Raw genomic sequence first — 17,212 nt, forward strand, 5'->3', positions numbered from 1 at the left:
CAGCACAGTTGGCTGCAAGTTCTAATACCACATTTGTGTTGCAGTATTTCTAAGTGAGTAGGCCCCCAGTGTGGCAGGTTGTTAGGCTCAGAGCCTTACAATGGCTGTAAGCCTCTAGCCTATTAGGTCTCTTGTCAGCTCTCTGAGGATTGCAGCTGGGTGTGGCTGGCCTCAGGCACAGGAGCACCCCATTGTTTCAGGCTTTGGAAGGTGGGGCAAACCCCCTATGTGGGTCTTTGAGAAGCACAAATCTTCTGCAGCTGACAAACCCTGCCGCCCACAGGTCCACACACACAGTCAACACAGTTCTGCCCCGTGTGTGCGCCCCGACCTCCCCAAGCAGACACAGTCTCTCCACGGCGGGAGCCCCCCACACTCCACCACTGCCCCGCACTCTCCACCCGCTCCTTGTGCACGCCCTGCCCCACTGAAGTGGGCTCAGTTGCCAGGCTGCAGAGAATCCAGTCACCAATCTATGCAGGCCCACAAGTTGCCTGAGGGCTTGTTGTTAGGTGGGGCCAGTCCCTAGGGTGGGCTGCCTGCCCTGGCTGAGCTGGATTAAATCGGTGCTCTAGCGGGTGGAGCAGACCCTGGGCTAGCAGGTCTCAGGGAGAACTCCAATGGCGTCTGTGTCAGCACGCTCACACCAGGCCACAACAATGGCCGCCGCCAATGTCCCAGTCCCTGGAGAGGTCTCACCCCTCACCGAGATGCACTCAGGGCCTATTAGGTGAGTCTCTTTTCACCACAGCACTGTGCACCTTTCTTTCTGGTGATTTTAGGCTGCTTTCTGAATCGGGTGAGTTTGTGCGCGGGCCCTTTAAGAGCTGGTTTTAGTTTCTTTGTGAACCGGGTTTTCTGGGGGTGCTCCCCAATGCTTTAGTAGCAGGCACAGTCAGATATTATGCCGCTGGTCTTGATTGTGCTGGGTCCACAAAATGCCCACAGCGGGGGCGCTCCCTGGCTCAGGACCCCGCGCCTCCAGGGAGGCTGCGTACCTGTGAGCTGCTCCCGGCGGCCGTGACGCTGGCGGCTTGTGAAGGCGGCGTTTTTCCTCTCCAGAAGGGAGTCTCTGCCTCTTCTACCCCAGTTAGGATTGTCTGTTGTTGCAGGAGTTCCTCTTATCCAGTTTTTAGTTCTGTCTCAGGGGTAGTTTTCCACGAGTAGTTGTAAATTGGCTGTGTCCACGGGAGGAGGTGAGTTCAGAGTCTGCCTACGCCGCCATCTTGACTTCCCTCCGAGATGTTCTAATTATAACTCTATTGGGGTAATGGTCTCTTGGTTCTTCAAGGTAAGGCAGAGAGTACTGGAGGAGGGAGTGGGCAGTAATCATCTTATCAGGAGCGCGTGGACACATGGAGCTCACTGAGTTATATGGGGCCTTGAGCATTCGGAGTTCAGTGGGCCTCCATTTGACCTCCATTTGACTCATTTGAGCAGTGTTGAAGACTGTGGAAGACCAGCCTAAATAAATTATCAGGGTCAGGACTGAGATTCTGAACTCTAACTAGCTGAGAGCTGCTGCTCTCCTGTCAATGGAGGTGCTTCTTTTATAAGACTGATCAAGTATGGCCCAATGACCCATAGCAAAGAGGATCACTTGGGAGAATCCAGGATTCAGTACAATTTTCCCCAGCTGGGGCAAGGGAGAGGGTCCCAACTGGGTGATACAAAAACGGGAGAAGGAGTTCTGCCAACAACCTGGTGACCTCAGATCTTTGGCTATATGGGCAGTGAGCACACAGAAGATAAGCTCTGGTGATGCAGTGTCCCCAGACACTGAGAAGGAGAAAGAGACATTGAGTAGGTGGGTGACTCATTTCCCAGCAGCCATAAAAGCAATTATGCCAAGGCATGGGGTAGCAGAGCCTGAATCCCTATGTTTCCCCTTATCCCAGTATCCTGATTTGATCTTATGAACTTACTCTTCATGATGCCCAGTTCTAGAGTTAGGGGGAATCATTCTCAAACCTGGCTTCAGAGGAGAATCACCTGGAATCTCAATAACAAATATCCCGATTCTATCCCAGAACAATTAAATCAGAATCTCTGAGACCTTGGCATCAGTAATTTTCAAAAGTTTCCCAGACGATTCTTGTATATAACTTTGGTTAAGAGCTGTATTCTAGGGGCTCTGATTCTGTCTAACCTCTTGGGTTTAACCAGCAGGTTTGCTGCTGCTACAGGCCTCTGACACTTAACTCCTTTCCAGAACTCTGAATTTTTTTTTCAATGACGTACAGTTTCTGCACACTGGCCACCACAGGCACACACACAAACACACATTTGCACGTGTGTATGCACACACACGTAACTGTGTCCTGCCCTTACAAAGTTTGTGACTTGGTGAGACCCAATGCAGGAGTAGGGCTGCAGCCAGGAAAGTTTGCAGAGGCCAGGAGCCTGGCTGGAACAGACTCTGGAGGTCTTGCGTGTGGACTGGGGCTCCCTGCAAGGTAAACATAGCATGCAGGCAGCCTTCTTGCTTCTCCTGTCCTGGCTGTTGCTTCTAAGCCTCTGCAGACACATTCTTCATAGCTGAGAAAGCCCACAGATGGAATGACTATTATTGGTTCTTGTCAATTCAGAAATAAACCATGATTTGCCCAGCATTGCAATGTTTACCACTGACATGTTAGTTTAATTTAATTAGTTCTGTGCTGGGTGAGGTCGTTAAATTTGCATCCTAATGGAAACCTATTATTCAGCTCTGCACGGTGAGGGGTGTGCAGGATGATTTCATTCTCTCTGGACAGAAGGTGAATTCTCTCACTACAGTCATGGTGGGTAGCTCATCCTCCTGAGGGAAGTCATTTGAGATAACACTAATTGAAGGGACACCTGTCTCTTGAGCATTCATTTTAAAATTCAATAGCAAATTGGCTGTTTCTCTGAGAAAAGGGTAAAAAGTGTTCTTCTTTTGGAGAAAAGGTGTAGTATGGCAGCAAAAACTGTTACATGGATGTTAATGAGTTCTTTTTTGTTTGTGTGTTGATGGCTCTTCCTCTTGGAAGCAAATGTGGAGAAATTCTTCCCACTACTCACTCTTTCTTCCTGAGCTCATGGAGTGGAGCGTGAAAAGTGGAAATGAAGTCACACCTGCTTCCTCCCGGAGTGAGCCCTCATTTCCTCTCTGTAGGAACGCTGATGGGATACTATTATTTCACTATCATTATCATTCTCATTTTTCAGGTGAGGAAAGTGAAGCTTTAAGCTCCTGAACCCTGAGGTTTCAAGCTGCTAACTCTCCTGCTCACATATTGCTGTAGTAAACAGCACGCACGGACTCAGAGCCCGAGAGGCTGCCCCCCGCCCCCCGTTCCTTCTCTCCTTCTTTCACTGCACCAGGAACAGGGCTTCCACTTGGGTGAAATCTATGCCCCTTAAATCTCGAAATCTATGCCCCAGCCCACGTCCCTCCATTCTGAAATACTCATCTTCCCTTACAAGATACCACTGTTTGAAAATCACAATATCTTCTTTTTAAAAAAAAGAAATCTGTTGTCCCTTGCTTTAATAGATTTGCAAGCTTCCTTTTCTGGATTCGGTTGTATGATTAAAACAATAAGTCCTAGTCTCATTGAGCAAATGTAAAATTACTTGCAAGATTGAGTTTGTTTTATATCTTACTATGCATGTCTCTTTCTCTCATTTTTTTTTTTTTGTGTGTGTGTGGGGAAGATTGGCCCTGTGCAGGCATCCGATGCCAGTCCTCCTCTTTTCTTTTTGCTGAGGAAGACTGGCCCTGGGCTAATAACATCTGTGCCCATCTTCCTCTACTTTATATGGGACGCTGCCACAGCATGGTCTGACAAGGGATGCGTTGGTGTGCGCCCTGGATCCGGGCCATCGAACCCCCGGGCAGCGGAACTGGAGCGTGAGCACTTAACCGCTGCACCGCTGGGCCGGCCCCTCTTTCTCTCGTTTTTGAATGACCAACATAACGACCCTGGAAAGCTGAAGTGCTTCCTTATGTTTTGATTTCTTTCCTGTCTGGCACACCACGCAAAGCTGGACTACTGAAATCAAGGACTGATTTTAGTGTTTCATTTGGGCGGTACAATGAGGGGTGATAAATGACGACTCTATAATCGAGACCTTCTCAGAGGCAGAGAACCAATGCCATTTTCATGGGTGACACTGTATCATATTCCTTATGAATAGTGCACTTAGAGTTGTACAGCTGGCAGCTTTAGCCCATCTTCCTTCGCCCTGCTGTCACCGTCCCCTATTCTTTCCTTTCACTGCTGAACTTCTCAAAAACACTGTCTCTATTTGCCGCTGCTGCTTCCTTCAGTGCACTTTCATGACAATCCTTTAAAAATTCTCTCCCTCTACATTTCCTGATAGTATTTTCTCAAAGAAATTCAACGAATAAATTTACAAGTTCAGTAATCTTTTCTTAGTTTTCCTCTTGCTAGTCATGGTTGGATCAGCTCTTTCTGGAAATTCTCTTCTCCCTTAATTTTGTTTTGTTTTTTTTTGGTTAGGAAGATCAGCCCTGAGCTAACATCTATTGCCAATCCTCCTCCTTTTTTTTTTTTCTCTTTTTCTTCCCAAAGCCCCAGTAGATAGTTGTATATCATAGTTGCACATCCTTCTAGTTGCTGTACGTGGGACGCGGCCTCAGCATGGCTGGAGAAGCAGTGCGTCGGTGCGCACCCAGGATCCCAACTGGGCCGCCAGTAGCGGAATGCCTCACTTAACTGCTAAGCCACGGGGCCAGGCCCCTCCCTTAATTTTTCAGTTTCACTTTAGCGTCTAATAGGACATGATTCCCTAAGGGCCTGGCAGAGTCCAGGCTTGCATGGTGACAGTTGATTCTTCCTAGTGGCTCCATCTTTCCAGTTCTAGATATTCTTTCTATTCTTGCCCCATAAGTGAAAACGGCTCGTGTGCTCTGCCGTTGGGCCTTTCTGGGAAAGGCTTGGGAGAGTTCATCCACTTGGGAGATTCAGCTAATGCACGGTGTGGATGCAGGGCTTATCTGTATCTCCAACCTCACGCTCTTGCAAACTCTGGCCTTTCATTTCTGACTCACTACTTACTGATCAGCTTCAACTGGAAAGCCTGTGGTGTCCCAGACTCAACAGGGGTGATGGCAAGCTCATCATGTCTTCTCAAAACAGTTTCTACTTTCAGCTCTTTATTTAAAGTCTATCCAACCTCTTCATCATGTAAGCATTACATCTCAGATTAAATCAGTTGTAAAATATATGTAGTGGTCTATAGTGGTAATCATTTTGCAATTTGTAAATGTATCAAATCAACACATTGTACACTTTAAACTTACACAATGTTATGTGTTAATTATATCTCAATAAAGCTGGGGGGATAAAGAAGAAAAAAAGAATACAATATGTATAGTGGTTTGGTGCAGTGCTTCTCACACTTGAGTGAAATCAGAACCGCTTGTATGAAGGCATACATTGCTTGAGCCCCACTCTTCGAGTTTCTGATTCAGCTGGTCTGGGGTGGGGCCTGAGAATTTTTATTTCTAGGAGGGTCCTAGGTGATGCTGATGCTGCTGGCCCAGGGAACCGGTTTAGGACACGAGTCTGCAGGTTGAATTAGACTTAAATCCTCTCTCAATCACATACTTAATGCATGAATCCTGGAAAATTTACCTGATGTCTCCATGCTTCAGATTCCTATTCTGTGAAGTGGGAATAATTAAAGAAACTACCTCATAGAACTTTTGTGAAAACTAGATGAGTTAATGTGAGTAAAGTGCCCACAGCAGTTTTTAGCAGACCCTTAAACACCGTTAGCTACAATGGCACCACTTTTCCTCCTTTCCTTTTCCTCACTCCCTGTGACTCGTCACCTCCCGTGTCTAACAATCTGGGCTGGAGAACACATCTATTTGCTTCTCGTTATCGCCATCGGGTGCGTCTCTTTTTCCATCCCTGCTCCCCAAACTTCATCCTGTTGCCATGTTCTACCTTAATCCCTTTAACGAAACCATTACAAATAGGCCCCTGTCTGGCTCAGAAAGCATATTTTGAGTATGTTAATAGGGCATTTAGGACCTCCCTTGGCACCTTGACTGTCTACTCTTTCCTCTCACTACTCCATACACAGCATTTAGAATATGAAGTGTTTGTTTTTCTAAACTCTTTGCTTTCCTAATTCTGTGCTTTCTTCTATAATATTTTTTCACCTGATATATCCTTTCCCTCATTACCACAAAACAGAATCTAATTTATTCTTCAAAGCCCGGGTAACTTTTGTTTCCCCTGCCAAAGTTATGGCAAATTGGAATTGCTTCATTCCTCATGACAATGCTGACTGATTGATGGTAGCTTCTTAGGGAGATTACAGGTATTCTGGGGCCAAGCTTCAATAGGAAATGTCATGGTTAGTGAGCATTGTCTGCCACGGACCCAAGTAACATGCATGGAAGGATCTGTATCAAGTATTGTCTCCCATGCCATGCAGTATATTCTACACTGTAGATGTTAAATGCATTTTAGAAAATTCACAAATAGACATACTTCGAGTTATCAATTTTACTTTTATTCTGATTATGAGAGCCAATTTTCCCTTCTGCCTTTCTAGATGAAAGCCATACCTTACCTCAGAGAATGATATTGACAGGCAGAAAATCAGAACAGGAATGAAGACAAGCCTTCAGTACTTTGATTCGAGACCGTAATGGCTGGATCAGGGGAAATATACTGGTTTGTACTGATGGCTGCATGGTTGGGGGTGAATTCTCAGATGTTGAGGCATAAGGGGCCAGATGAAAGGATGAGAGGGAATTCTCTGAGAAGACCAAGAAAAACACAGGGTTCTTGAGGTCATCTGTTCATGGAGGAGCTTCCATATGGAGAACCCCCATTTTAATATGTGCCAGGTAGATAAGTGATGCTTAAATCCCAGCTCCACCACCTGCTGGCCATGTAATTTGGGCAGCTAATTAATTTATTTGAGCTTCAGCTTTAGTCTCTTAAAAGCAGGGATTACAATGCTCCCTCTCAGGGCTGTTGTAAAAATTAAAGGAAAACATGTATATAGAAGACTTTGTATAGTATTTGGCTCAATAAATGGTAGCTATTCTTATGAATCATTGTATGGCATAGCAATCAAGAAAACCCTTTTAAAGCTATTAAAACGCTCTTGCCTCTTATCCCTTACCTCTATCCTCACTGATACTTAAAAACATATAAGATGATGAAATGACCCCTTGGCTAAATGTTATATGACACTACAACTACTAACTAATTAACTCTAATTGATTGGAGTCGTGTAAGCAATACTGCTGATTTACCGTTGTTCCCCACCAACTAGCATGAACTGATGCTGCGAAGATAGATCCTTGGTGCTGCCATTATATTCGCTGCACCAAATTTAAAGGAGGAATAGTGTGGATGTATTTAGAACTTCATACCTTTCTAAAGACATTTATTCTTTTAGATTCACACAGTTTATACTTGATATTTTGCGTTATCTTATTCCTTATTGCTTTCCTGACAATGTTATTAAATACATTTAAATACACATTGTTCAGAAATACATTTATTCATTCAATAAATATTTTGGGTGTTTCCTGGGGCCGAGATCTATTCTAGACACTAGGACCACAACAGTGTACAGAAGAGGTAAACCCACTATTCTTGTGGAGATTATCTTCTGGCGATGAAGTCAATGAGTGAGCAAACAGCCAACCAACCTAGATGTAGTTTTAGGTATTGGTATTTTCTATAAAGAAAATAAGGTGATAGAGTACAGATAATCAGGGTAGGGTGTAAGTAACCATTTCTGGACTGTGGGGAAAGCTGTGGCCACATTGAACTGATACTTGTTGAGCCAAGTAAAAATACAGGTTCTGAGCTCTCGAGGCAGAGAGAAAAGCAAGTGATCCAACTCAGATGAGGACAGAAAGAAGGGCCCAGTGGTGGGTGCCAAGTCCTTGGAAGACAGTGGTAAGAAGAGATGCTGGAGAGGCTGGCCAGGCTCTCGTGGAGGGTGTTGTAGGTGGGGTAAGGAGTTTGGATTTTGTTTGATGCAATGGGAAGCCACTGGAGCATTATAAAAATGGTAGTGACACAAAGAGATTTTCTTTTGTAGTTGTACGTGAACATTGAATGCTTGTAGATCTAACCATAGAAGGAATTTGGTGGTTAAACATGTTGATAAAGTGGATAATCACTTGTGATTTATCTGTTTTGTAGATTCAGATTTTTTTGTTTAGGAAAAAAAATGCAGGATTTATCCCCATTTACTTTTTTGTTCCTGAATTCAAAAACCTTGGCGTTGGCTTGCAGTGTCCCACTTCCCGTGTTCGCCCTTATCCTGACGATCCTTTTCACTGTGGCCATGATCTCCTACATGATTTCTTTCTCTCCCTCAAAGCTGTACTGTGGCCTCTTTCTGTCTTTTATGAACCTGAGAAGAAATTAACACAGAGTTTTGGATGAATTGCCTCTGCTGTCTTTGGGTTACCTTGGTTTTCCTTTAGAAGGTCTGCTGTGACCTTAAAACTGTTGGCCTGTTTAAGGTTATGAATCAGTTCAAGGGTTTGAGGAGAGCAATATGATCTTCTGCATTTATGATCTGGTTGAAGACTCTGATGATTTCACAATTGCCTCTTTGTTTCTTGCCCCCAAATTTTTAAGCTGGAGTTGTCTTTTAATTTCTCTCATAGATTCTGAAATTGTCTTTCATTTCAGTGTTTTCAACTCTTGAGCAATGTTCCATCCTTCATTACATTTGTTGTATCCGTGTATTTTTCTGCAAGTATATATTACTCTTCACTGTTCTAAATTGTTATACGTTTATATAGACCTCTTGATTTCCATCTACACACATTTATTGGTCTCTGTTTGGCTGCTTAGTTATATTCTGGCACATTTACCCAAAGCAGAAGAAATTCTTCTATAGAGTAGACATTAGTGTCAATTCTGCAGGATTTAGTGCCTGAAAAGTACAAGAATGATTTTTTATTCACACCTTCTGCTTTCCTTCACAAAACCTAGCTAAATTATTTATTATTTTTAATAGTTAAATTATTTTTATGTGCTTCAAGGTTTTGAAAACATATTTTTTAAATTTAAAATGAATGTGATTCAATTTTATTAATTATAAACCACAGAAATTTAACAGGCCCTTTGAAATTGCATTCAATTGAAGAAAATGTATCAAACAATATCATGAATGAGATTTTGAAATCTCTAATATGCTTATAGCATATATAAAACCATTTTAAACATTTTTCTTAATGTGTTCATAATATGTGGTTTCTTTTACAAAAATACTGTTTTTTATGTGCATTCACTGGATGAACTTTGAAAGAATAATAGTCATTAAGAAAAGCATTTACATAAGAGGTAATCCAAAAGTAGAAGGAACGCAGATCGTAAAAATCCTAGGCAGAGAAAGAAATGCCACAAGTTGTTCTTTTCTTTTAAAGAACAGTAGTGTTTCTCTCTCATTCTCTCACCTCCTCAAAGAATAAAACTTCTTGGTGATAAAGTGAGCCAGACAAACCCTGAAACACTCTTTTCTCACTCCCTACCAATGTCATTCACCCCCAAATGCATATGATTGAGGTAAAAAGAACTTAATTCTAAGGTTCCATTCAGAAGAATAAAGCTATAAAGTTGTTGCAACTTTCTTGCAAACCAAAATATTCATTTCTGAATGTGTGGCTTTTCACAATGATTTCAGAGGATTGAAGCAGATCAAAAATTAATTTCTTAGAAATTTCATGGTAATTTTAAAATTAAAAATACATATCATTTCTAAAACGTTGTCAATGAATATAAAATAACCTTCAAGAATCATAAAAAGTGGGACTGGCCCGGTGGCGCAGTGGTTAAGCGCATGCGCTCCGCTTTGGCGGCCCCGGTTCGAAGGTTCAGATCCCGGGCCCGCACCGACACACTGCTTGTCGAGCCATGCTGTGGCGGCGTCCCATATAAAGTAGAGGAAGATGGGCACGGATGTTAGCCCAGGGCCAGTCTTCCTCAGCAAAAAGAGGAGGATTGGCATGGATGTTAGCTGAGGGCTAATCTTCCTCACCAAAAAAAAACTAAAAAATAAAAAAAAAAAAGAGTCATAAAAAGAGAACGCTCACAAATTGTCTGCAATTGTGTGTTCAGAAGTTTTAATGTAGCAAAATAAGCTGAAAGAGTGTCTGGAAAAGTCTCTTCCCAAGACCCTAGAAGCTGCTTTCGCTGAAAGTTCAAGCCTGGCTGGAAGATGGAGTGAACTAAAGCAATCCACGACCGTTTTTCCAAGTCTAAATCCCTATATTAAGGGGAGGATTAGTTATTAGATTTAGAATTATTGTTAGCTTTTATTGATGCCTTTCTTCTTAAAACTTTAGCTTTAAGCCCTTTATCTAGCAAACAAAATGAATGAAAATGACTATTATATATTTGTGTTTTATTCTTTCATTTGGGAAAAGAATATGAATATGATGAGAATGTATAGGTTACAAAAAAGAGACTAGCTTAAAAGTTAAGAAATATTCCATTCATACCATTTCTAATGGAATATGCTAGTATAAAGCCCATGGCACTGTTAGTGAACTAAACCCAAGTCTAACCTGGTAATTAGTAAAAACCTTGAAAACCAAAATTTTAAATTATTTAGGTAGGCTTATTTTATTGTTGTTTGTAAGCCATAATGGTTAGCATTTCATAAGTTTATTTGATCTTCCCGTCAATGCTGTGCTGCAATTTCCGTTTATTACTCATTTGATCAGATAAGTCAGAATAATGAACCTTTTGCCCAAAGCACTCCACTAGAAGGGTTGGGCGCTCTTTTGAACACCAAGCCTTCCCAGTTCCAGAACGCCTGCTTTTTTCCTTAGAGTAGCCTCTCCTGCCTCTCTCTGAACTTCAATCTAGTTCCTTCCATGGGCTATTTCCTCTGGCTCCATCTAGGCTGTCATGATGTTTCTGGAAGATTGGTGTTTCATTCTTTTTTAAAGCCTTTAACTGGCTCAGTTGGAAAACCTCCACTTTAACTCATATCTCATCTCAATGTGTCTGAACATTTTCATTTGTCTCCATTATCAAGATTCAAGAAATATCTGAACAACCGCCTACGAGACGATGAAAGGCTGGGTAGACCAGATGATTTTTCAGTGTCCCTTCTAGCTTTATTACTCCTTGAAAACAAATATATACACCATTATGCTCTATTTAAAAAATATTATTTTATTTAAATAAAAATGTAGCTTACTCGTATGGTTAAAAAAATCAATTCAAAAAATAAAAGTAAAGTTTCAAGTTTCCACTACAACTGTGAATCCAATACCCTAGACATAACTATCGTTAAAGTTTCTTTTTCTGGTTTAAAAACTATACTTGTACGTGTATTCCTTAATTTATAAACATTACTCAACGTAGACTACATGTGTAGCCTTCTGTTGGAAGTCATTGATTTCTTTCTTACTGAAATCTTCCCAGAGTTGACATATGCATAGGGTTAGGAAACTGATTAAAAGTTTATCTTAGACTACAGCTCCACAGACTGAAATTGTGGCAGAAGACAGCATCTATATGATCTTTATTTTATTTGTAGGATTATGAAAGAATTTTCTAGACGGGTCAGCTACTGACATGACCTAAAAAATTGGACTCTGTTCTTAATGAGAGTCTAGCTTCCCTCAAGGTGAAGGGCCAGTGAAAGATATTCAGAGATGGGTGACTGTGACTTTCAGCAGAGAGAGACAATGGCAGAGTCTCCAGAGTCTGGGAGCTGTCTGTTTCAGATGTTGGGTAGGGAATTATTTTTAAACAGAAATGCTGGCTCTTATATTAGTTTACCAACCTCTTCATGTATTTTCACTATAAATGCCATCTTTCAAAAATCTCAAAAGATATAATTGTATTAAGTTGATTATATTTGAAGAAAAAGTGATTTTAGGAGATAGAATATAAAGGCACATGATTGTGCTTTAACTTTAAATTCATCCAAATATAACTCATCCTTCTAGTGAGGCTATGCATCACATATGTCCTGGAAGAGAAAATGATCACCTAGTATGTGATGTTAGTAAAACTTTAATATGCAAATATTTTGCAAAAGTAAGTAAAGAGATACAACACTCCTCTAAGAACTGATTACGTTTATGTATACTGCGCATAGAACCCAATTTTAACTAAGATGATGGCCTATTTATTTAATGGCAACAGTAAGTTCATTTTATTCATCCAGACTTCATTTTCCAAAATACATATCAGGGTAAAATATTATTTGAATATATTGCACATAAATAGGTAATTGGCCCCAATTTACATATAAATCTATTAACTCAAGTTAGTAATGTAAACAGGAAATACACCACAAACCCTGTCCAAGAATGGCCACTTTTGTTTAAAACATTAGTATATTTTGCATTTAATTTAACTGAAATGCCACTCTACAAGATTTGAATAAACTGATTCTAAAATATATTTCTTTTTCTCAATTAGCAATCTGCTGCATGAAAAATACTAAATGCTGAAGGGGGAGCCAGCCCTGGTGGTCTAGTGGTTAAGCTTCGGCGCTCTCACCTCTGCGACCTGGGTTTGTTTCCTGGTCCTGGAACCACACCACTCATCTGTCAGTTGTCATACTGTGGTGGCCGCTCACACAGACAGCTAAAACTAACAATCCATGTACTGAATGGATACCCATCCATGTACTGAAGCTTTAAAAAATAATACTGAAGAGAAATGAGTTTTTGAGTTTCCATAGGTTATTTTATATACTTGGCTGACGTTTTTATAAATCCTTTCCTCTAGAAAGGTGTGAAGGAACTCCCCAGAACGTTTTAATATGATTTTGCTTCACATCGTCACAAAGAAATATAACACAGGATTATACTGAATAATGCAGACCAATGTTTTAAGTTTTTGCAGTAAAGAGTTCAAAAAAGCTAAGCTATAAATAGAGGTAAATACCACATTTTTATTCTGGCTGCATAGATGATGATATATAACTTGTCTAATATAATTTTATGAGTTGGCTTGTGGACAGGTAGAGAAATATTATTCTATGAGATCCTTAAGGGCAGAAAAAATGATATACTCATCTTTATATCTGCAATGCTTAGCACATCATAAGCACTCAAAAATATTTTTAAATTGAACTTTCTGTGTGTATAGCACACAAGTATTATTTTAAAATCCTTAAAACATGTCAGTTAAAGAAGATAGTGCATTTCCTTTTTTTTGATGAGGAAGATTAGCCCTGAGCTAACATCCATTGCCAGTCTTCCTCTTTTTGCTGAGGAAGATTGGCTCTGGGCTAACATCTGTGCCCATCTTTCTCTATTTTGTATGTGGGACACCGCCACAGCATGGCTTGATGAGCAGTGCGTCAGTCTGCGCCCGGAATTCGAACCTGCGACCCCAGGCCACCAAAGCAGAGCACGCAAACCTAACCACTGCAAAACTGGGCCAGCCCAGTGCATTTCCTTTTTTAGCATTAGGCTAAACTTGAAACTTTTAAAAAAATTTCCTCAAGTGTCTTGTACACTTTTAAAGTTACAAAGATAATAATATGTTTTATTCTTAATAAAAATTTTTCTCTTTCATTAGTGAAGATGATGTCACCGTACAATTTAGAAGATTTAAATTTCAGATGCTCCATCGTGGATCATTGTTGTCAACTTTCTTGCACATTCAGCTTCTTCACTCAAGTAGGTCATTAATAGACATTTTCATTATGAGAATAAGTGTTATTTTCATGTGCTTTTGAAGCCTTCAACCTAGAAGGGACCTTTAAGTGATTAATAAATGCTTTTGTGAATCATAAAATAAATGGGAAAAATGTGGATTCTTAAATAGGGAAGCATGAGCTTGGAAAAGACTCCTATTTATATTTCTCACTGAAACAACCCCCTGGCAAGATTACAAGTAGAGTTAAGGCCACCCAGTTCAGATACTTCTCTTCCGGAATAAGACTTGTAACGTGAAAAATGATAAAAGCTACATCATGGTTTGAATCATGCTTATTTTATTTATAAATAACTAATATAAATATTAGTTGCAAATGATCATTAAGAATCTCTAGTTTGAGGATAGATAATAGCAATCATTTTCTTCTCACTAGGGAATGCGGGAAAATTCAAGAACTAGTAGTCCTAGAGTATCCTTCCTTCCTTGGCTCTATCCATGCCTGTGCTTCTTTCCCATCATCCTCCTTGTGGGTCGCAAGTCCCTGCTAAAGGAAGTTGCACCCTGTCGCTCCATGCTGGCCTGGTTATGTCATGGCATTAATGTCGTCATGACCTTGCAGGAAGCTCTCTATTCCTGTCTAAAGATACTCAACATTTCATCTTTAAATATGTAGTTTTTATGGTTTAGCTGGATTCCAGTCACAGTGAGTGATAAGAAGAAAATTATTTTCTTCACCAGAATTCCAGGAAGTGGCATTGTGTCCTTTTAAGGGAAGCAGTGAGAGAAGCGGATTGGTCTACTCCTCTCAGCCTTCGGAGAGCTTTGGAGGAGCCACTAAGATGATAGACGTGATGGCATGAAATGTGATTTCTTGCCATATTACTTCAAGTCTTTGGTAAACTTTAAACCTCACTATATGCTCTTGAAGACAAAGAAGGGAGGGTTGAAATAGAGCACCACACATGTGTGTCCTGATGAACAGGACAGAAATTTATGAAGGTTTTGGGGATGGACCTTGACTTGTCTATATTTTGAAATGAGGATTTGCACTAAGGTTCTCTTGATCTCCAAGGCACTGAGTAGTTCCAAGTGATAGACTACACAAATATATTTTTTATCATTCTTGGTTTCTTTATTCTGACAGCATGGCATTACAAACTCTCGCAAGCTGGGACTAGGAGAAAGCGCAGATGCACTGATGAATTCCTTGGCGACCTGCGTATCTTGCCAAGGCATCCCTTTCGAAAGGCTTCTGCAGTGGGTGGTGCTGAATGGGATGTTGTGGCTTTAGATAGAGAAGGGTTATCCTGGGGTCCTCATGGTGCCTTGGGACTAGACCCCGATGGCTCTTTCACCCTTTCTCCCCTGTTTGCTCTCCTCCAGTGAAAATGTCCTCTGGCAGGACCTCTTGTGCCGCTGACAGCAAAAAGCTTTCTCTCATAGAGGTCCGTGCAAGCAGAACTGACGTAAGCGGAGTGAGGGAGCAATTTTATGCTGGTTTGGTTGACAAATTGATTTGAGAACTGCTGCTAGATGTGTGTGAAATAAGAAACACACTCTTCAGTGACTGGAAGAGAACGGCAGTTAGTGCTTGGGTTTGATCCTCTTTTTTCAGCCTGAGCCCCAGGTCCCTGACTGTATTCATTGCTCTGTATTCCATATTTGGCCTGGCAATTTGGCTAAGGATGTCTCGTGGCTAAAAATATATAAGAAGCCCTGACCATCTCTGCTTGGATCTATGCTCTTTTCTCTTTGCCTTGACAACTTGTGAATTATCTTTAGATATAAACTGAAAAGTACTTCCACCAGGACACCTGCTTGCCCCGTCGATGAGTTAGGTGCCTGCTTTGGTCTCCTCACGTAGTGCCCTGTGCTTCTCCTACGATGATTCACAGCACACTTTATTATAGTCATTTATTTAATGGTTTGTCTACCTCATGAGACTGTTAGCTGTGTAGAGGTAGAAGCCATACCTGGCTTTTTTTTTTTTTTTTAAAGAAGCAAGTATTGCTTTTTTTTTTTTTTTTTGAGGGAGGTTGGCCCTACACTAACATCTGTTGCCAATCTTACTCTTTTTCTTTTTTCTCCCCAAAGCCCCAGTACCTAGTTCTGTATCATAGTTGTAGAGTTGTGGCTCTTCTATATGGGACGCCGCCTCAGCGTGGCTTGATGAGCGGTGAGTAGGTCTGCACCCAGGATCCAAACCTGTGAACCCTGGGCCGCCAAAGCAGAACGTGCCAGGGGGTGGGCCCCATACCTGGCTTTTTTATTGCTGATCTGACAAAACCCAGCTCAGTGCCCAGCAGAGAAGGTCTTCACAATAAATGAATGACTGAATTTTTTTTTTTTTTTTCTGGAGAGGTTATTAGCAAATGCAGCCTCGAGGCAGCAGAGAACATGCTGGTCATTTGACTCAAATGCACAAGGGAAATATCTCCTGGCCTCGGAAGACAACTTTTGCTTTGATTCCGTCTCCAGATCTTTCAGCAATGTGAGCACCTGCTGACAAGAACCAGCGAGCTGACACCACTGCGACTTGTTTGCAGTCCTTCCTTACAGTTTACCTAGAAAGAAGCCGTAAAGAAACCCATGGGATTCTTTTTCCGAAATCCACATAGACAATAAAGGCATTTATCTAAATAATGTTTTGGCTTCACACAACATCAATAAACACTTCATGGAGATTAAACTGACTGAAAATCTTTTATACTTGTCAACCCATTTCTGTTGGCTGTGTTGATTTTCTTTATAAAGAATAAAAACTAAAGTTGTTTTGCAGTAATACATTTGGGGGTGGGTAAATGATTTTCCTTAAATTACATTTTCCTGCCAGTGAACACGCAGGGAAAGATTATTAAAACTGATGCCTCATGATGTTGTTTGCATACCCCAAACAGACGTGAGGGGCCATCTCCATCCGTGAGTGCCACGTGTTGGTGTGACTGATGAATTGTAATTAACCTTGGCAATGTGTTTTACAGCTTAACTAGATCAAATGAAATTAGTTATCCTGGGAGACAGTAAAATCACTTCTATCTTCAGCTTACTGCAATAAGTACTGGCCTTTCCCTGGAAGCCTTCTCGAAATATAGTGAAGAAATACTTTGCTATTGAATCTCCTTCTTAAAGTAAATCAGAGGTCAATGGGATTGAAATAACTTAACTTGAATGAGAGAAGTCTCCAGGCTGATCTAGCAGCTGTTCTCTCAGGAGCACTGAGTGGGGATCAGGGGCAATGCTGATTAACAGTTGAGGTAAGGACCTCAGTAAAACAAAGTAAGGGAAAGGGAAGGAGAGGGAGAGAAATAGCATCTCAGAACAACTATCCCATATCCGAGAGAAAAGCTGAGAAGAGGATCTTTATTTTCTAAATGTATGTTAATGAAGGTGGTGCCGTGTACATCAACACTGAACTTTATAGAATGATAATCAGTAGGGCAAGAAATGCAACTCATTTAAACAGTGGAGGTCCCTCTGGCTCAGCACCTCAAGTGACAGTTTCTTCTGGCTGCTGGCTCTGACAATATGATACAATCTAGTCCTTGGAAAACTCTCTCCTGGAAAACTTTATTGTAAATGTTTCCTCATGC

At 41.2% G+C, this 17,212-nt stretch overlaps 1 protein-coding gene and 1 long non-coding RNA gene across 9 annotated transcripts in view; both read left to right on the forward strand.

Moving 5' to 3' along the window:
- NRG3 (neuregulin 3) overlaps nt 1–17,212 on the forward strand; it is a 1,039,619-nt gene that overhangs the window by 393,808 nt on the left and 628,599 nt on the right. The window lies entirely within an intron of this gene.
- Nucleotides 666–16,352, forward strand: LOC147916745 (uncharacterized). The gene is made up of 3 exons (XR_015552417.1): nt 666–730; nt 13,542–13,642; nt 15,982–16,352. It is a non-coding gene; the product is annotated as an uncharacterized LOC147916745 (long non-coding RNA).

The sequence above is a fragment of the Ceratotherium simum genome, chromosome 6 (assembly GCF_057802395.1).
Source record: "Ceratotherium simum simum isolate JZ-2026a chromosome 6, ASM5780239v1, whole genome shotgun sequence".
Classification (NCBI taxonomy): domain Eukaryota; kingdom Metazoa; phylum Chordata; class Mammalia; order Perissodactyla; family Rhinocerotidae; genus Ceratotherium; species Ceratotherium simum.